The sequence below is a fragment of the Catharus ustulatus genome, chromosome 13, assembly GCF_009819885.2.
Source record: "Catharus ustulatus isolate bCatUst1 chromosome 13, bCatUst1.pri.v2, whole genome shotgun sequence".
NCBI classification, from domain to species: domain Eukaryota; kingdom Metazoa; phylum Chordata; class Aves; order Passeriformes; family Turdidae; genus Catharus; species Catharus ustulatus.
Window position 1 is genome coordinate 3,173,974 of NC_046233.1, and position 16,622 is coordinate 3,190,595.

At 46.2% G+C, this 16,622-nt stretch overlaps 1 protein-coding gene across 2 annotated transcripts in view; it reads left to right on the forward strand.

The window, feature by feature from the left end:
• The first annotated feature begins 477 nt into the window (after nucleotides 1–477).
• LOC117002490 (contactin-3-like) overlaps nucleotides 478–16,622 on the forward strand; it is a 98,935-nt gene continuing 82,790 nt past the window's right edge. The window contains exons 1-2 of one of the 2 annotated variants that reach the window (XM_033071656.1): nucleotides 478–592; nucleotides 14,137–14,256. The gene's annotated coding sequence lies outside the window, so the exon portion shown is untranslated. The remainder of the gene's footprint in view (nucleotides 593–14,136; nucleotides 14,257–16,622) is intronic. The other variant, XM_033071657.1, reaches the window with a different exon arrangement.

Here is a 16,622-nt window from a genome sequence, read left to right on the forward strand (position 1 = left end):
CGCGGCTCTGCGGGAGCGGAGCATCCCCGGCGGGCAGGGCTGGGGGCGAGGGGCTGGGCAGGGCTGGGCAGGGCTGGGAGGGCTGGGAGGGCTGGGCAGGGCTGGGCAGGGCAGGACAGGGCAGGGCAGGGCTGTACCGGGCTGGGCAGGGCTGGGCTGGGCTGGGCTGGGCTGGGAGGGCTGGGCTGGGCTGTACCGGGCTGTACCGAGCTGGGCAGGGCTGGGCAGGGCTGGGCAGGGCTGGGCAGGGCTGGGCAGGGCTGTACCGGGCTGGGCAGGGCTGGGCAGGGCTGGGCAGGGCTGTACCGGGCTGTACCGAGCTGGGCAGGGCTGGGCAGGGCTGTACCGGGCTGGGCAGGGCTGGGCAGGGCTGGGCAGGGCTGGGCAGGGCTGGGCAGGTCTGGACCGGGCTGGGAGGGCTGTACAGCCCCGGAGCTGTGAGGAGCGGTGGGCGGGAGATCGCGCCGAGCCCGCCCCGCCGCCGGGAGCGCGGCCAGCGCCGCTCCAGAAGAGGCGCCGGGAGCCGCAGGATCACAGCGCTGGCTCCGCGGGGATCGGCAGCGCTGCGGCGGCTGGGGAGGCTCGGCTGCAGGTGGGCAACTTCGGGCAACAAAGTTGGGCAGCGGCTGAGAGGAGAGCGCCGAGCCCCCCGCATCCCTCGGGGGATGGAGCGGGGCAGCCGGGCTGGGGAGCGGGGATGCAGAGGATGGAACCGAGCTGGGGAAACACGGAGGATGGAGCCGGGCTGTGGGGACACGGAGGATGGAGCGGGGCTGGGGGGACACGGAGGATGGAGCCGGGCTGTGGGGACACGGAGGATGGAGCCGGGCTGTGGGGACACGGAGGATGGAGCCGGGCTGGGGCAGCGGGAGGGTCCGTGCCGGATTCGGGGATGCAGCGCTGCTCCGTGTCGCTGCCCGCCTGGGTGATGCTCGCTGGTGGCATGTGCCAGGCTCCTCTCCTGCCTGCAGGAGCTGCTGTGCCCCCACTCCCCCTGTCCGGGAGCCCGGGGCTCCCCCGAGCGCTGGGGATGCGGTGCCGGAGCTGCTGCGGTCGGAGCGTTCACACGGGGTTCGGGCTTTTTACCCCCCAGAATTGCTCTGAGTCCGGAGTTGCTCATGTTGCAAAGCTGGGCAGCTCTGGCTTTGATTTTAATGAGCTGCTGATGGTGTGAAATGCGAGAGGGCACGTTCGGAGCTCGCCCCAGCTCCGGTGGCGATCCGGAGTGTTGGTTATTCAACCTCGCCAGCGAACGCTCCTGGAAAAGCTTTTCCCTTCTCCTCTCGAATGAGAATTTGGCTCTTTCCGCACGTCCCCCGGCTTTGCCCGAGTCCTGGCGATCGCGGAACTTTGCCGTGAGCCCGGACAGAGCAGGGCGAGCTGGCCACCAAGTGCCGGCGGTGGCTCGGTGCTCGGCACAGCCCGGCTCGGCACAGCCCGGCTCGGCACAGCCCGACTCGGCACAGCCCTGCTCGGCACAGCCCGGCTCGGCACAGCCCTGCTCGGCACAGCCCGGCTCGGCACAGCCCGGCTCGGTACAGCCCTGCTCGGCACAGCCCGGCTCGGCACAGCCCGGCTCGGCACAGCCCTGCTCGGCACAGCCCGGCTCGGCACGGCCCGGCTCGGCACAGCCCTGCTCCGCTCCCTGCAGCAGCCTCAGCCGCTCTGCTGCTCCTTCTCGAACCCTCCTCTCCCGCAACTTCATGGCTCATACCGTGGGTGCGAGCTGCCGGTGTCCCCAGCACGGGGATTTGCCAATTCAGTGGCTGTGATGAACCCAAATCCATCGTTTTGTCGGGGAGGGAGATCAGCGCGTTCCTCCTGATGGGGATCGTTCAAGCAATAGCCTTGGGTGCGAACGGGGTGCTCAGGATAACCTTAGTGGTGCCATTGACACACGCACAGAATCAATACTGATGTATCAATACTGATAGCTGTCCTCATCCTGCGTGCTTTACACGAGGGGAAAGAATCTCAGTGTTTTTATTGCGAGTGCAAAAATCAAAACCAAGACCTTAAGAAGGACAAGAAACTCTCCAAAGTATTCACTGCTCTGTTTTGCAAGAGAAACTTGAATTCTAGTTTCAGCTGCATGCCAGGCTCACTCAGTGATGCATTTTTTAAATGTTAAATGGGAAATTATGAACAAAATACTGAAATCAGGAGTGGAAATCACTGAACTTGTAAGCACTGAAAGTGTGTTACTACCCCATGTGGAATTGTTCCAGAAAGTTGTTTATTATGCAAGAGACTTCCCATAGTAATCTGGCAGATGTATTTCTGAAAGCGTTTAGGGGAATGATTGGTGGAGGTGTTTAACTCTTGCCAAAATGCTGCTGATTTGGTGTTGGGGCTGCAGCTCAAGGCACAGAGCGCTGAGAGCTCTGTCCTGCCTCACTCTTCCCTGCTCCCTCAGCATCCCTGAGCATCCCTCAGCATCCTTAAGCATCCCTGAGCATCCTTCAACATCCCTGAGCATCCCTGAGCGTCCCTGAGCATCCCTCAGCATCCCTCAGCATCCCTCAGCATCTCTCAGTGTCCCTGAGCATCCCTGAGCAGCCCTCAGGATCCCTCAGCGTCCCTGAGCATCCCTCAGCGTCCCTGAGCATCCCTTAGTGTCCCTCAGCATCCCTCAGCATCCCTGAGCATCCCTGAGCATCCCTAAGCATCCCTGAGCATCCCTGAGCATCCCTTAGTGTCCCTCAGCGTCCCTCAGCATCCCTGAGCATCCCTGAGCATCCCTGAGCATCCCTCAGTTTCCCTCAGCATCCCTCAGCATCCCTGAGCATCCTTCAACATCCCTGAGCATCCCTGAGTGTCCCTGAGCATCCCTCACCGTCCCTGAGCATCCCTGAGCATCCCTCAGTGTCCCTCAGTGTCCCTCAGCATCCCTCAGCATCCCTCAGCTTCCCTCAGTGTCCCTCAGCTTCCCTGAGCATCCCTGAGCATCCCTCACCGTCCCTCAGCGTCCCTCAGCATCCTTCAACATCCCTGAGCAGCCCTGAGCATCCCTCAGCATCCCTCAGCATCCTTCAACATCCCTGAGCATCCCTGAGTGTCCCTGAGCATCCCTCAGCGTCCCTCAGCGTCCCTCAGCATCCCTGAGCATCCCTCAGCATCCCTGGTACTCCTGCATCTCTGCTAGCCTTGCCCTGCACTGCCGGGGAGGGACGAGCTGCAGGTTTGGAGCTGGAAGCAGTGATGTTTTCTGGGAATAAAGCAGTGGGAGGTGCTGCTCAGAGCACAGGATCTGTGAGCTGCCAGTGGCAGTGGCTGTGGGGTTTTTCCAGAGTGGGTTTTGGGGTTGGACCTCAGTGAATAGAACAGGTAGGGGCTGTCTAGCTGATCTGAAGCTTGGTTTTTTTCTGCGTTAAGGAAGTTAAAGCACTGGATTTTTGGGGGGTTTGGAGCTGCTGTGGGGTGGTGACAAGCTCCTGTAGCTCTGTCACTCACTCAGCTCCAGTGCTAAGTTGGGGTCTGGTCCAGAAATCCGAGCGTGCATCCAGCTGCACACCCTGCAGATCCTGGAGCTGGGTGTGATACATGGACCCACCTAAACAACTTGTTCTTTAAATTCCTAAAGATCACGTCACTGTAGCTAAGGAGCAATGCCATATTTCCCTGTCACTATCCTGTAATGCTTCTCTTGGAGTTTCCACCCACAAACAAATGTTTCCAACCACTTGTGCAGGGGCGGTGGTTTTGTTGTTTGTTTTTCCTGAGCTAGCCTCACTGTCTTTGATGTTGTTTATGTTTATGTTCTTGTGGTGTTTCTTGTGGGAATTTTCCCATTGAAATACCACAAGAACATCTTAATGTTGTTGTGATACAGCAATGGGAGATTTCTGCAAATAGATTCAATCTTTTTACTGTTCTTCCTGGAAGAGGCTGAGTCTTACAAGTGACATAAGCCAGTGGTTTTATATGTGTGGAAGTGATTGTCAGGATTTACTCTGATACCAGAAGACACAGATTAACTGCAGTCTGCAAACAGGATTTTTTGTGTATTCACAGTGGTGTGAGCAGTGTCTGAGGAAGCAGCAAGCCTGCAGGGACAGGGAACTTATTAGTGATGAGGAATGACTGGGGCTGCATGTGAGCATCCCTCCTGACTTTGAGCTTGAGAAATAATTACAAGTCTGGTCTTGGTTTGCTAGAAAATCGAGGAAAATGGGAAGTTTTTTCATCTGTAAAGTAATTTTTTATCCTTCTTGGAGCTAGGTCTGTCTTGTGCTGTCAGATCCATAACCTCCCAGTTCATGGTGGGAAACCAGGGGGCAGTGGCTGAGAGTCCCCTGGGATGCATGCACACCCTGAGCACTACTGGAGACACAAGTGGTGAGAAATGACTTTTTCCAGGGACTTGTGTGATGCAAGCATTGCTCTTGTTGTGTATGGGTGATGTCAAGATGGATTAAATGGCAGGATATTCTGAAATTAACTTTTGTCTGAAGGAGCTTAGGAACTTAATGTTTGGTTTTTCAGTACTGAATGTGCCACAACATGGAAATGGACTTGCCTTGGTGCTCTGTTGCTGCTGTCCTTAAAATATATCTGCAGTGACAGCAATTCTTTTTTCAGCTATTTTCATTTGTTTGTTTTGTTTTGCAGCTCTACAGCTGAAATTTCCTTCTCAGCCAAACCAGGGATAGCTCAGTCAGTGATTATCCCATTGAAAAACAACTGGAAAGCAGAAAAAGGAAACTGGAAGAGCTGTAGTTCCCTCCTGTGCCAACATCTCCACCTTTGATTTAGTGAAGCTGTTTAGAATTGTTGCCCAAACTTTCCTGGTTCAGAGCTCAAAAAGCCACACAGTTTTTTTTGCCCACTGAGACAGATGAAAACCAGGTCAGAGTTGCTGTATCCAGGAGAGCACTGCTGGGGTAACAAAAGTGGGAAAAAAACCTTTGAGCTTGGACTACAGTCAGCTGAAATTTACTGTATATAGATTAATTTTTTTTTTAGTGTGTTAATACAAAGAAAAGACTTAATACAGAGTGAGGGGAAGTGGCAGGAGTTCACATATCTTATGGATTCTCAGTCTTCTTGATGGAGTGAAGAGTGAAGGCGATGGGCAGCTGATGAAATAAAGGAGTTGGTATTTTATTAGTGTAAAGTTAAACTCTGTGTGTCGAAATTTGGTCTGAGAAAATGCCAATTAAAGTTCAAGTCATTAGTGTTTATAGCATTGGCTTTATTTTGAAAGAGTTAGTTTTATACCTCTGAAGTTTAACTTTTTAAATGTAATAGACTATAATAATAATAATCCTTAAAATAAGTAAGACTTTGATTTGGCATAGCTGATGTGGGAATTTTTCCCAAATTGCAACATCCAGGTATTTCCTCTTGAAAAATATATCTGTTAATGAATGTAAAGAATAATTAATTAACTGGCAAAGGTGTTGCACTTCCAGCTGGGGGAAGCAGCAGTGGGAGCTACTGAAGTTGTGCTCAGCCCTGGACAATCCCAGCTGCAGCTCATGCTCTTCTGGAGAAGCTCATTTAAGGGAAACAGCCAGGATTTGAAACCTGGACATGTATTTCAGTGTTTTCTTAATCCTGATTGCACACAGGAGGAGCTTTATCTGTGTTTGACTGAATGATGAATTGTTTAAAATCCAGACTGGAGAGCAGCCAGGGTGGGGGGCTCCCAGAAAATGAGATGTGGGCTGTAGGCTTTGGAGTGAGTGGCAATAGGAAGAGAAAAGCAGGGATGACCAGACTTGTCTGGGAGGTTCTTTTTGCTAGACCAGTTCTGGGTTGCTGGAAAATACAAATAATGCATTTCTGAGCTGCAGCTTGAGGGGGAAGCACTGACTGTGATGGCAAGGAGTGAATAGGTGTGAGCAGGAAGGACCTGGAAAGAAATCTTTGTGCAAGTGAAATTTGACTTATCAGACAGTGCCACCAATCTCCCTGAGACCCTGGGGAGCCTTGTGCTCCCTGAAATGCAGAATTTCAGCAGCTGGGGACAGAGCAGGGCTGTGGCAGGAGCTGTCTCTGCTTTCCTGATCCCAGTTTATTTGCAGAACGAGCCCAGAATGGCTGCACTGCTCCTGCTCTTACAGATCAGTCCCTCCACGCTGGGTTTAAATGAAGAAAAGTAAATAAAGCAGTTTTTAAGCCTAGTAATCACTTGTGTAGTGCACAAAGGGAGCTGTGGAGTCCAGAGCTGTTCTGAGTGAGGGGTGATGGACACAGCACTGCAAGGGGCACCAGGTCTGGGCAGGTCTCCCACCTATTCCTATAGATCTATTCCTATAGATCTATTCCTATAGATCTGTTCCTATAGATCTATTCCTGTGTCCTGTTCCTTTGGTGTTGAGATATATGGCTGAGGAAAGACCTGCTTGTACATTCAATTTTAACAAAGAAGTGAGAACTCTTGAATTTCACTGTAGCTCTGAAACAGTGGTTTGAGCCTCTTTAAAAATTCATGGTAATATCCAGATTCCTTTCCCACCAACATTGTAAGGAGTAATGAGCTACCCTGGTATTAACTATTCTAAAAACGTTCCTCTCACTATTCCTCTTTTTTGTGACTGAGTCTAAAAAAAAAAAAAAATCCTACTGCTTTTCTAGCACTGCTGGAATCACAGTGCCATGTTCCTGATGTGGGAAGCATATTTCACTTCAATAGGCCTTGACAATTCTGAAGAGTATTACTGCTCAACACGTTCAGGCCTTTTGTGAAATGTAAAATATAATAAATTACAGCTGTTTGTGGCTGTAAACCTCTCATTGGAGTAAACTGGTGGGGAAAATCAACTGGTTTTGCACAGTCTGGCTTAATGTGAAGCATGTCCAGCATCCCTTCAGCTTGTGCTGAGGTCAGGACAGTAATTTCCAGCGTACTGCAGTGCTTGACTACATAAGGAGCAATTCCTGTCTAATCCAATCCAGGGTGGATCAGTAAATGATAAATTCTGTTTAGCTTGCAAGCATACAGATTTTCATAGTTCATTTGCAGAAGGATCACGCATCTCTGCATTGGAAGACATTCCATTTGTTGAAGTTGGCATCTCAGCATTCCTGGTAGGATGTGCAAGATGAAGAACACTGTTCTAATGACTTATTACTGGAGGGTTTTATAGGGAGAAACCAGCAAATCCTGGCTGATGCAGAAACCACTGTTTATTTCCCTGGATAGTGCAAAATGTTTTGATTTTATCCTGCCTTCTTCAAGCTCAGTGCAGTCACCTGGATGTGTCTGTCCCACCTGTCCATCTGTCCTGCTGCTGGAGGATAGTTGGTTTCTAAACCCATGAAAACAGGCTCTGGTTTTGGGGAGATAACTGCTCCAGCATCTGACAAAAATCAAGTAATAGCCCTTGGTGTGGTCCTGGGTGGTGCAGTTTTCACATCATGACTGAAATATCAGCATTCCTGTGATGGCTTTTTCTTTGTTTAACAGGAAATTTTTGGTGCCTGCTGCTGTGAGTGTGGTGCAGGTTGTTGTGTGGGCAAAGCAGAGTGGGAGGAGAGCTCTCTGCAGCACCCTGGGTTATTTATTTAACATCTCAGCCCAGTGTGTTGGTGGAGGTTGTAAACGACAATAAAAAGAAAAGGCTGTATATGCATGTTTGCTTTGCCTGGGTAATTTATAAAGCAGGGTATAATTGGGAACATTTCTGCCAGGTCACTGCACCACCAGCACCTCTTTACCTCTGAAGTTTGTGTGCTCCAGGAGCAGCTGCTGGACAATTAAATAATAACAGTGACCCTTTTTTTCACTTTTTAAAAAACAAATTCTCTAGAGAAACAGGATGAAGAAGCATTAGCATCTACTCTGACACAGGTGCTTTCTTTTCCACTGTTAAGATCAGTAGAGGACCCCAGGTTTCTGTGGTTTGTAGTCCCTCAACTGCATCAGTTGAACATTTAAATTCATGTTTTTAGCAGTGTGCACCTCCTTTGGATGAAGATTTGTTGATGCTGCAGAGCTGTTCCATTTGTGTGTGTGTCAGTGGTGCATGAAAAGCTGTATCTGTTTGCACATTGAGCTTTCCACCCCACAGAAAATATCTGGTTGTTTCAGACTCAAGATCTCCTCATTGCTCCTAAAAGAAGGAAGATGTACCTCGATTTACCTGCCCTGATGTCTTCCTGCTGAAAGTGCTAGAAGTTGGCTGGCTAAATTGGTGCTGAAAACTTCAGTTTTGTGTGTTGGAGTTGAATTCCAGTTTACCTGGACCTGTCTCAGCCCAGGGCTGCATTCACAGCCCCCAGGAGCTCTGTGCCATCACTGCCTGCCTGCAGGGGAAATGCACTTAAATGGGTTTTCATCCTTCCAGACAAGAGAGGAGCAGCATCTGTTCATGTGTAACCTTTTCCCATTCTTGGGCATGGACTTACTTTTCTACTCTTGACTAAGCAAGAGTTAGTTTTCATGCTAGAAGGAGCTAAATTAATGTAAACCTGAGTTATTTTCCTCTTCCCACCCGTTTTTGAGGGGCTGCATTCTCACACATCACTGTTCCACTGTGCCACATCTTTCCTGGTTTAAGAATCCTGTTGAAATTGCAGTGGAAAAAGCAGTGAAGCCTTGCAGAGGGCTGGCAAACTGTTTGTGGAATCAGATGCAGTTCTTGAAGTGGTTGCATACACATGGTCGTTTTCCTTTGGGTTGTGGAGCCTAATCTGTTTATAGATCTTGCAGTTTTTCAGTTTCTCACTATAATTTTTGTAGCTATTTGATTTTGAATCTCACATTGACTATTTTTGCTGCTGTATTGCTGGAGAAAATAAAGATTGCTATGGCCCTGGCAAAGAGCAGTGTGTCTAATGCTTTAAGAGCTGTACTTTATAGTCTCCTGGAGCATCTCTTTTCCTCACTGAGCTGAAGATGTAAACACAAGAGGTGCTACATCTAACAGTGCTGTTCTTCAGTGACTGTTAAATGAAGAAGTTCCATGCCCTCTTCTCCTGGAATAAGAGATTGTGGATTTTGTTGGCTTTTTTTTTTTTTTTCTGTAGCATGTTCTTCCCTGCCACAGAACTGTGGTTCACACACTAAAATTAGGAAGTTCCAATATTTCATCAGTGCCCTTTGGAGACTGGAAGGTTGTTCTGCAGATCTGTCCTCCTGCAGAACAGCAGAAATAAGTTGGACCCTGATGGGGAAATGCCCCATCCTCTTCAGCAGCACAGCCCTGGGAGCTGCTGTGGTGTTTGCTGAGCCCTGACCTGCAGTGTGACACCACTGCAGGTGCTGGTGATGCCATTTGGTGCCTCTCCAGAAGGCACTGAGGTGAAAGAAAGAACTTCTCCAAGCTTTTTCCACGCTTTCTTCAACAGCTGCCAAGAGGACTGGAGTGTCTCTGTTTGTTATTCATTCAGCTCCTTGGATGGAGTTTAATCAAGCCTGTTCTAAGTCCTTGAGGCTTTGACCTTGTCCCTGTGCTGTCCCATAAATACCCTTGGCAAAGTCCATTGTGGGTTGATAGATTTATTTACAGGTTCATTTCCAGATGAAGAATCTGAACAGCCCCCAGTAGGTGTGTCTGGTGACTGGAGTGGCTGCAGTGTTTATATTCCTTTCTAAAGCTCCTCTGCTTTCAAAAGTACCCCCAGAAAGCAACTTCTTCATAGTCAGGCTCCACTCAGAGATGTGAAATAATCTCTGGCTCACAAGCTGGGCTCACTGTGCCATGCAAGGAGAGCAAACATTAACTCATCTGCTCTACTAAACTGTGACTGACTTTTCCTGGACAGATTTTTTTTTTTTTTTTTTTGGAAAGGGGACTTGGGCTTTTTTGCTTCTTTCCTTGGCCAGAGAGCAGGATGACTCCTGAAGTGTCTGTCCCAAGTGTACCTGAACCTGAGCACTGTTTGCCATCACTTGCTGCATGTTCTCCAGAGTTTAGAAAGTTGCATAAGCTCCTTATCTGGAGCTGAGCAGCTTAAGGAAGGTGCAAAGCTCCAGCACCTCGTGCTTCCTCCTGTTGGGCTCTTTTTTCTCTCCTCCTCCAGCCTCCGGACATCTTGTTATCACAGATTTTGATATTACATCCTGATATCACAGATTTTTTGCATAGTTAACTGCTTGTGCCTCTGTGTCACCATGAAAGAACAGAAAGGTCCCACACCTTGTCATAGCTGTGGATGCAGAATGAAAACACAGCAGTAAAATGTGTGAAACACAGAAAACAGTGCTGAGGTTTGGGATTGAATCTGGAGTTTTCTGCAGTCTGTTCTCCTTGTGAGATGGACTCTTGATTACTTAATGGAGAACAGGCATCAGTTCTGATCTGGGTTATTGAATCCCTTTAATTCCTCACCTGGTACCTGCTGCCTTTTTGAGGACCTTGGGCATTGTCACAGTAGGTGTTTCCAGCCTGAAAATATATATATATATATCTCAAACTTATAAATCCCTAATGACATAGACATACTTACCTTCAGTGGCTGAGGGTGTTCTCTGTCCAGCAGAAAATAGTCCAGAGTGACATTTTTAAGAGAACCAGGCTTGGAATTTTTATTTGGAGCGTACAACAACACCCTGAACATAAAAATGCCATTTTTTGTTCCCTGCAGTCAACCTAGCAAAACAAGCAGAATAAAAAAAAAATCTCCTCTGTCCTGATGCTCCTTTACAATATTGTAACAAAGGCCATCCTCTTCCAGCCCTTGGCTCCCTGCAGCAGGGAGACAGGAATCAGCAGTTCCTCCACATTTGTATTTTCAGAAAAATTTGAAGTGCATTATTCCCCAGAATAAGTGCTGCAGACAGTTAAGTGCCTGTAATTCTAATGCAAATTTCTTTTAATTCTAGATTGGTAAAGATGATCCACATTTTTCTTTTCCAGAAGGCTCAGCAGCTCGTCCAATGAGCCTAATTAAAGGTGGTAATGGACATTCCATTCTCAGATTGATTTATTCCTGTGCAGAGGGATTTGAACTGGTTAAATGGCACCTGTGCAAAGGGGTTGAGATAAGAGCAAGGATGGCAGCACAGAGCTGGTGTGGTTTTCTTACTTTCACAAAAGAAATGTTAATGTTGCACTGATGGAAAACCCATTTACTTTTTCCTTTTGAAAAGTTTAATTCCTAATAAACTTCCAGAGAATCCCAGAATGGTTTGGGCTGGGACCTTAAGGGTCATTTCATCCCTGCCATGGCAGGGACTCCTTCCACCATCCCAGCCCAATGTCCAACCTGGCCCTGGGCACTTCCAGATGCAGCAAAGTGCAGTTCTGAGCACACTTATTTTTTATTTATCTGGTTCCTTGCAAACCTTCCTGAGGGATGCATTATTCTGATAAATTCACCAAGTTCTCTTTGCATTGTGTGGAGGATTTCTAAAAAAACCCCAGCCTTTTGTTTCACTGGGGTGTGTTTTAATACCTGAGACTTTTCTGATTAAAAGGGGTAGAAACAAAATCCCAGCAAGGCTTTATCATCAGCTAGAAAAGCTCTGTCATTGTCTTCTTCCTCTCCACAATGTCCAGTATGTGGAGATCCAATTAATATCATAGGAAAGTGAAACAAGTCTTGAAAATCTCTTAATATTTGGCTTTGAAAAATCCTGCTTCTCTGATTCATTGTGGTCAGGTGAATTTAATGGTCTGCTTAGTCAAAAAGAAATGAAAAAAAACCTAAAGGCTCCAAAAGCCTTTGTAGAATTAAAATTCTTTTTTATGAGTTGAAACACACATTTCAGGCGCAGCTTCAAGTACTCTTGTGCAGGGTTTTTTTTGTAGATGAGTTTATACTTTGTTCTTGCATTAATGGAATCACTCCAAGCCAGGCACAATGTGTTCTTCAAGGCTCTGATTTTCACCTTCACTCTCCTGTACACTGAAGGATGCAGAGGTGTCCCAAATATTTTAGCAGCTGCAGCCTCTTTCAGGCCATGTGAGAAAGATGTGACTGCTCAAATTCTATATTCAGCTTAGAACAATTTTTGAGGAGGATGAGAACCCATCCAATATATTGTGTTGACGTGCACAAATAGCCATTCTTCAGAGAGGATCTTTCCTCCTGATGATGGTAACTCCAGAAAAATGAAATGCAGAACATCTGGAGTTCTCTGGGAACATCTGGGAAGGGTTAAGGGATGCTGCCCCTAGATCTGTGAGGTTTAGGAAGAACTATGAGGTAGGACACAGAAAAATGCAGGTTTAGTGGTGGATTAAATTTCTGTAGCTCATTTCTAATCTGTGTTTTTAAAGCACCTCTGGTGTCTTCTGGCCTCTCCTTCCTTCCATGGCTCAGAACACAGAGCTGCTGTTAAACCAATCAACAGTTCCCACTCTGCTTTAAATCAAGGTGCTAGTGGGTCCTGCTAAAGGGAATAAAGCAGCTTTGTGTGCCTGTAGCCCACTGCAGAAGGGCTGAGCTCTCTGCTTCAGTGGGTTTATTGGTTTTTAAAGAATTATGAATTTAGTTTGAGGTCATTCCTGGCAAAGCACTTTCTCTTGGTCTGCAGTACACGATTCATGGTGAGAGCAACGCCAGGTGCATTCAGACATGAAGTGAACCTTGGAGATCTGGAGTTAAAACCAGCATCTTCTCAGGCCTGGGGCTTGCTGCCTTCCTCTTAGACATGGTGCAAGAGAACTGTCACTCTCTGAAGGAAGGTGATATTTGGTTAGTAAAGCTCCCAGAGTGACTTTGTACCCCAAACTCACTTTGGTGCCATAATTAACCTCACAACAGTATTACCATCTCTATGAAGTGAAGCTCCTGAACCTCAAATGTAAATTTGTGCTTGTCTCTCCATCTCCTCCATGGGCTGTCTCTGCAGATTTATCTTCCTGCCAGGGCATTTTGTATCTTGGTACTTTCAATACTTTACAGACCAATTAACCTCTCTCCCCATCTTCTTTTCCTTCCATGTTTTTCAGACCTTTGTCAGACAGAGATTCCCTAATTTGAATTTAGTTCCTAAGTCAAGAAATTGATTTTTTTAATTCTTTAGGTTCATCACCACTGAATGTTATCTCAGTGTAGTTCTCTGCTCCTTCCAGTTTTGTTTGGGTTTTTGGTGGTTGTTTTTTTTTTTTTGTTTTTTTTTGTTTTTTTTGTTTTTTGCCTAGCTAAAACCAGTGGAGTCTTTATCACATCTAACCTTGTACTGATATTTAAAGAGATCTTGTTAAGCAATTTAAATACTTGGTTGGTTTTTTTTCCTCCCTGAAAGTGAGGCCTCATTACATAGGAAAGATAAAAGAGGTGTTCCACAGTTGTTTGGCTAAACAATGTGGTTCTTTTTTGCTACGTTTGGTGGATCATCCATATTTGTATGCATTAATCTTGGGATGGGCTGTAACATTCATCTTTCAGTGTCAGTGGAAGAAAACTCAGTGGAATTTAAACTCTAATTTCTGCTTTTTCCAAATTATGGTCTTTAGGCTGAGACTCATTTTCCTGAAGACACAAGGACCAAAGATACCCAAATAATAATAACTATAATATCTCACAAAAGTGAGATGAACTTTTCTTTCTATCACAGGGGTCTGGGTACTGGTCTCCTCCAGCAGTGAGTTAATGAAGCAAATGTGTATCTAAACTAATGCTGGGATTAAGTAGATTAATGAAGGGGAGCAGGGATGTGGGCAGCAAAACCCAGAGAAAGTAAGGAGTGGGAGGAGGTGGTGAAGTGTTTGTTAAAATGAAAATAATAGTTGAAAATAATATCTTCCATGTTATCAATAATAACCATAAAATGGGTTGATTCTCTTGCTCCCCTGTCATGTGCACACAAATCAGCCAAACTCATCCCCTGAAGATCTCTAATGATTTTCTCATGGTCTCCTGTGGGTTTTGTTCTGCCTCCTGGTTGGCTGTTTTTTTCTCTCACAATCTCATTTTTTGATTAATATCTGTGCTACTGGTTTGAAATGTGGCTGAAATGCAGTATTCAAGTTCTCAGGCAATGTCTCATAGTTTCCTTTGTGAAAAAGAAAAGAAACTTTTTCAGAAAAAAAATATTTGAGCATTTTATTCCTATTCATAAGAGAGGAAACTCTCTCAGACTGAAGAACTTTTCAAGTGAAACTTCATAGACATCAATGCAGATTAAGCTGCCTTGGTCTCAAGTAAGAAGTAGAAGAGGGAAAAAAAAATTGCTGAAATGGGTTCAGCTCTAAGCATTCAGCTGTGACTTTGAGCTTTTCTTTCCTTTCACATCAGTGCTCTATGCTGCTGGGGATTATTTTCCTGCATGTGACTTGGAGGGAGATAATCACAGACAGGATGGATTAAGGGTACCTGTGGCCATATCTCCCAAAGCTCAGTTCCTTGCTGAAATTGGTGAGTATTTCTATCAAGCTCCTCCATTCCCATATATATATATGTTTGAAAAGAAGAAGAAAAAGCTGGCAAAGCTGTATAATGAATAAAAATGTCACATTTTTTCCTTTATTCCTCTTGTTTGCTTCCCTGCTTGAAGCATCTTTCCCATTTGTCTCTCTTGTTTTATTACTTCTTGGGAATTAATTGTTCTTTTGTGGTTAAACAGAGATAAAACATCTCCTTACCTATTGCATGTTGGGCTGTAAACAAATATGATGCTGGAGCATCAATTTTATGTCAGCTTTGGTCTGGGGGTTTCACTGATGTTGGTCAGGAAGTAATATAATAATAAAACATCAAATTCACACTGTGTGTAAGACCCATTTGGAGGACAATCATCTGCCTTTGTGTCATGCAATACATTTATTTGTTTGAGTTTTTGATGGATCAGACTCTCTAATGTTAAAAAAACCCAAATAAAACCAGCCCAGCCATCAGACATCTGCAGGGCAGTGGGGAAATGCTGTCCTGTCTGCTCCCAGTAAATTGGCCAGAAAAGTCTGCATTGAAATGCATTATTAAAGAGTTTAAAATCTGCAATCTTGGAGGTTTTTTCCATTGAAAAGCCAAATTAAGGCCAGAGCTTTGTGCTGCCCCAGGGCTGTGGTGGCATCTAGGGGGGAGAGGTGCAGGTTCTCATCCTCACATCTCTTAGGAATTCTTTTTAATTTCTGTTGGGACAAAGAAGTATCTGTACTGCTTTTTTTTGGGAAATTCCTGGCTAGTGCAGTGCACAGGTCATGTTTTAAGGTTGGATTGGGTGTTTTAAAGATGTGGTGATGTACAGGGAGTTTCTTCCTGTATTGGGTTGGTCATAAGACAAAAATGCCATTTAAATGGAATAAATTTTCTTACAGACATTTGGGCATTAATGAGACTTGGAAGGAGGAAAGAGAGGGTGAGAAGGAGGAGGTTTTTCTGCCATTCTCTCTTTAGTATACATTATTAGACTGATACATAAATATATCAATATCTCTCTGTAAATACATGTGCACAGGTGTGTAGGCAGCAACACATTTTACTGTTTAACCTAAAAAGTCTCTGGAGTTTTTCAATCCCAGAGTGTCTGACTGTTTAATTTGTCAGCTCTAAAGGCATTCAGCACAGAATGATTTTTCTCATATATTGCAGTTTAAATTGTCAGTGTAAGGGGAGTTTAGTGGGTTGGAAATGTTGTTTGTGTCTGCTCTGATGGAGTTTGAGTCTCTCCTGTAGTGAGGCTGCAGTGCTCATTTTGATGAGGATTTTTGGGACTAAAAGCAACAACAGGGAGCCCTGAAAATCAAAGTAACTTCTTGGGAGAAGTTAAACACAGGGCCCTGCTGATGTAAATTTTGGTGCATTTGGATGTTGGGAGTATTTTTGAGTTGAGTTTTACATCCTTTTAAGTTGCAGAGTAATGTTGTCAGCACTTTTGAAGTGGAGTGTCTATGTCGCTGTTTTGTGGTGTTTAATGGGCTGTCTGTGGTTGGGTTTTGTCATTTCATTTTTAATTTGTTTTAAATCTTTGTGTTGGGAGGGAGTTGGGGACAGGCTTCAGGTTTGTGCTGGATTTTTTGTTCTATTTATTCAAGTGCTTGCTGGCCTGTTGTCACTTTGCTGCTTGGATGCCTCAGTTCAGGATCTGCTTAAATTTCACTTCCTGGGATTTGAAGCCCATCTCAGGCATAGCATCTTGTCCTATCCTGTGATTTTGAGTAGAGATATGAGAGAGAACAGCACATTCTGCTAAAAAAAAATAAATATTTGAGGTAGACGGTTTTACCGCGGGCTGTAGCATCATTGGAAATTCAGCAGGCTCTAAATTTTTGATGAAGAGGGAACTGCTGACAAATTGCTGCAGGTGACCCTTGGAGCCAGGGCAGCCAGCATGGATCAGCATTCCTGGGGATCTGCAGGACAAGGGTGTTAATTCTGGCCAGGACACCACGGATCAACTTTGTTCTGGGCAAGGAATATCAAAGTGGAATTATGTATGCAGTGGGAAGTGATGAGTTTTTATTGGGGCAACCGTGCAGGATGAAAGAGGCTTTTGAAGTTGTGATTTGGAGTGGATGGAGCTGAAGGTGCTTGGAGAGAAATGCTGATAGTTGTGTCTCAGCAGAGACAGCTCTGCCTGTGTTGATAAAGGCTGTGAGGAGTGGATCATAAAAATATCCTGGGCTGGGAAAGGGGGGTTGTGCCCCTCTCAGGTGAGACCCCACCTGCAGAGCTGCCCCAGCCCTGCCCAGCACAGGAGGAGCTGGAGCTGCTGCAGAGAGCCCAGAGGAGGCTCCAGGGTGAGCAGAGGATGGAGCAGCTCTGCTGGGAGGAAAGGCTGGCAC